This window comes from Hemiscyllium ocellatum, assembly GCF_020745735.1.
Source record: "Hemiscyllium ocellatum isolate sHemOce1 chromosome 27 unlocalized genomic scaffold, sHemOce1.pat.X.cur. SUPER_27_unloc_7, whole genome shotgun sequence".
NCBI lineage: Eukaryota > Metazoa > Chordata > Chondrichthyes > Orectolobiformes > Hemiscylliidae > Hemiscyllium > Hemiscyllium ocellatum.
The window spans coordinates 789,472-793,925 of NW_026867516.1; positions in this window are offsets into that span (position 1 = coordinate 789,472).

Here is a 4,454-nt window from a genome sequence, read left to right on the forward strand (position 1 = left end):
TTTCTCTCCCCTTATTTAAACGCGGGCTCCGAGTTGTAGGCCTCAGTCTCTCGGAAGACTTCGCGACGGCTGGTGGGTAAGTTTGGTCGTTTATTTAATAGTTAAAAATTTAAAGTTTTCCTTTAAAAAAGCGGTAGCAGACCCGGAAGGCGCGCTAGGTTACCTGGGTAAGGTTTTTTTTTCTCTCCCCTTATTTAAACGCGGGCTCCGAGTTGTAGGCCTCAGTCTCTCGGAAGACTTCGCGACGGCTGGTGGGTAAGTTTGGTCGTTTATTTAATAGTTAAAAATTTAAAGTTTTCCTTTAAAAAAGCGGTAGCAGACCCGGAAGGCGCGCTAGGTTACCTGGGTAAGGTTTTTTTTTCTCTCCCCTTATTTAAACGCGGGCTCCGAGTTGTAGGCCTCAGTCTCTCGGAAGACTTCGCGACGGCTGGTGGGTAAGTTTGGTCGTTTATTTAATAGTTAAAAATTTAAAGTTTTCCTTTAAAAAAGCGGTAGCAGACCCGGAAGGCGCGCTAGGTTACCTGGGTAAGGTTTTTTTTTCTCTCCCCTTATTTAAACGCGGGCTCCGAGTTGTAGGCCTCAGTCTCTCGGAAGACTTCGCGACGGCTGGTGGGTAAGTTTGGTCGTTTATTTAATAGTTAAAAATTTAAAGTTTTCCTTTAAAAAAGCGGTAGCAGACCCGAAGGCGCGCTAGGTTACCTGGGTAAGGTTTTTTTTTCTCTCCCCTTATTTAAACGCGCAGGCGAGTCACCCGAGGCACTACACGAGTAGTGCCTCCCACCCTTCCACCTCCTCTAACCTAATAATAAGACCAATTGTGACTAGCGGGTAAGTGCTGCATTTTCCTTGTTTGTTTCTTTAGATTTAGTTGGTTTTTGTTTCTTTTTTTAAGGAAAGCTTACTTTTAGAGGGATGGCAGTGCAGAGAGGGCAATGTTCCTCTTGCAACATGTATGAGGTGAGGGAAGCCATTAGCGTCCCTGCTGATTACACTTGCAAGAAGTGCACCCATCTCCAGCTCCTCCAAACCCGTGTTAGGGAACTGGAGCTGGAGTTGGATGAACTGCGGATCATTCGGGAGGCAGAGGAGGTCATAGATCGGAGCTATAGGCAAGTAGTTACTCCGAAAGTTCAAGATAGATGGGTGACAGTGAGGGGGAGTGGGAGGAGGAAGACAGTGCAGGGACCCCCTGCGGTCATTCCCCTCAAGAACAAGTATACCGTTTTGGATACTTGTGGGGGGGATGACTTACCAGGGGTAAGCAACGAGGTTCAGGCCTCTGGCACGGAGCCTGGCCCCGTTGCTCAGAAGGGTAGGGTGGAGAAAGGTAGAGCAATTGTTCTTGGGGACTCGATAGTGAGGGGTACAGACAGACGGTTTTGTGGGGGCGACAGGGACTCACGTTTGGTATGTTGCCTCTCAGGTGCAAGGGTACGTGATGTCGCTGATCGTGTTTTCCGGGTCCTTAAGGGGGAGGGGGAGCAGCCCCAGATCGTGGTCCACGTTGGCACCAACGATATAGGTAGGAAGAAGGGTGAGGATGTAAGGCAGGCTTTCAGGGAGCTAGGTTGGAAGCTCAGTTAGAACAAACAGAGTTGTAGTCTCTGGTTTGTTACCCGTGCCACGTGATAGAGAGTCGAGGAACAGGGAGAGAGAGCAGTTAAATGTGTGGCTACAGGGATGGTGCAGGAGGGAGGGATTCCGGTTTCTGGATAACTGGGGTCCTTTCTGGGGAAGGTGGGACCTCTATAAAAAGGATGGTCTACACTTGAACCTGAGGGGCACCAGTATCCTTGGGGGGAGGTTTGCTAGTGCTCTTTGGGAGGGTTTAAACTAACTCCGCGGGGGCATGGGAACCAGGACTGTAGCTTTAGGGTACAGGACCTTGAGTGTAGGGAGGTTAGGAATAATGCAGCGATCTCTAAGGAGGGTGCCTGTAACCAGAAAGGTGGATTGAAGTGTGTATACTTCAATGCCAGAAGTATAAGGAATAAGGTAGGTGAACTTGCAGCGTGGGTTGGTACCTGGGACTTCGATGTTGTGGCCATTACAGAGACGTGGGTAGAACAGGGACCAGAATGGCTGTTGCACGTTCCAGGGTTCAAATGTTTTAGTAGGATCAGACATGGGGGTAAAAAAGGGGGAGGCGTGGCATTACTTGTCAAAGACAGTATCACAGCAGTGGAATGGACGATGGAAGAGGACTTGCCATCTGAGGTAGTTTGGGCTGAGGTTAGAAATAGGAAAGGTGAGGTCACCCTGTTAGGTGTTTTCTACAGGCCTCCTAATAGTCCTAGAGAAGTAGAGGATAATATTGCGAGGATGATTCAGGAAAAGAGTGAAGGTAGCAGGGTGGTTGTTATGGGGGACTTTAACTTCCCAGATATTGACTGGGAGAGCTATAGCTCGAGTTCATTAGATGGGTCGGTGTTTGTACAATGTGTGCAGGAGGGTTTCCTGACACAATATGTCGACAGGCCAACAAGAGGGGAGGCTATATTGGATTTGGTTCTAGGTAATGAACCAGGCCAGGTGTTAGACTTGGAGGTAGGTGAGCACTTCGGGGACAGTGACCACAACTCGGTGACTTTTACTTTAGTGATGGAGAGGGATAATCGTGTGCCGCAGGGCAAGAGCTATAGCTGGGGGCAAGGAAATTATGATGCAGTGAGGCATGACTTAGGATGTGTGGATTGGAAAAACAGGCTTCAAGGGAAGAACACTAATGAGATGTGGGGAGTGTTCAAGGAGCAGCTACTGCGTGTCCTCGATAGGTATGTACCAGTCAGGCATGGTGTAAAGGGCCTTGTGAGGCAGCCGTGGTTTAGTAAGGAATTGGAGTCCCTTGTGAAAGGGAAGAAGGCGGCATATGTAAAGATGAGGCGTGAAGGTTCAGTAGGGGCGATTGAGAGTTATAAGGTAGCCAGGAAGGAGCTAAAGAGGGAGCTGCGAGAAGGGGACATGAAAAGTCTTTAGCTGGTAGGATTAGGGAAAACCCAAAGGCTTTCTATAGGTATGTCAAGAATAAAAGGATGACTAGGGTAGGTATCGGTCCAGTCAAGGATAGTAGTGGGAAGTTGTGTGTGGAGGCGGAGGAGATTGGAGAGACATTAAATCAGTACTTTTCCTCAGTATTCACTCAGGAACAGGACACTGTTGCTGATGTGAATATGGAATCACAAATAATTAGAATGGATGCCCTGGAAATATGCAGGGAAGAGGTTTTGGGAATATTGGAAAGGATGAATATAGATAAGTCTCCTGGGCCTGATGGCATTTAGCCCAGGATCCTATGGGAAGCTAGGGAGGAGATAGCAGAGCCATTGGCCTGGATTTTTATGTCGTCGTTGTCAACAGGAATAGTACCAGAGGACTGGAGGATAGCGAATGTGGTCCCATTGTTCAAGAAAGGGAGTAGGGATAGCCCTAGCAACTATAGGCCAGTGAGTCTGACTTCAGTGGTGGGCAAAGTCTTAGAGAGAATGGTAAGGGATAAGATTTATGAACATCTGGGTAGGAATAACGTGATCAGGGATAGCCAGCATGGTTTTGTGAAGGGCAGGTCGTGCCTCACAAACCTTATTGAGTTCTTTGAGAAGGTGACCAAGGAAGTGGATGAGGGTAAAGCAGTAGATGTTGTGTATATGGATTTTAGTAAGGCGTTCGATAAGGTTCCCCATGGTAGGCTAATGCTAAAACTTCGGAGGTATGGCATTGAGGATACATTAGAGGTTTGGATTAGGAATTGGCTGGCTGGAAGGAGACAGAGGGTAGTAGTTGATGGATTATGTTCATCTTGGAGCGCAGTTACTAGCGGTGTACCACAAGGATCTGTTTTGGGACCATTGCTTTTTGTTATCTTTATAAATGATCTAGAGGAAGGACTTGAAAGCTGGGTAAGCAAGTTTGCGGATGACACAAAAGTCGGTGGAGTTGTGGATAGTGAGGAAGGAAGTGGTAGGTTACAGCGGGATATAGATAAGTTGCAGAGCTGGGCGGAAATGTGGCAAATGGAATTCAATGTAGCTAAGTGCGAAGTCGTTCACTTTGGTAGGAATAACAAGATGATGGATTACTGGGCTAATGGTAGGCTACTTGGTAGTGTGGATGAGCAGAGGGATCTTGGTGTCCATGTACACAGATCTCTGAAAGTTGCCACCCAGGTAAATAGTGCTGTGAGGAAGGCATATGGTGTACTGGGCTTTATTGGCAGAGGAATTGAGTTCCGGAGTCCTGAGGTCATGTTGCAGTTGTATAAGACTCTGGTGCGGCCTCATCTGGAGTATTGTGTGCAGTTTTGGTCGCCATACTATAGGAAGGATGTGGAAGCTTTAGAACGAGTGCAGAGGAGGTTTACCAGGATGTTGCCTGGAATGGTAGGAAAATCTTATGAGGAAAGGCTGAGGCACTTGGGGCTGTTCTCATTGGAGAAGAGAAGGTTTAGGGGAGATCTG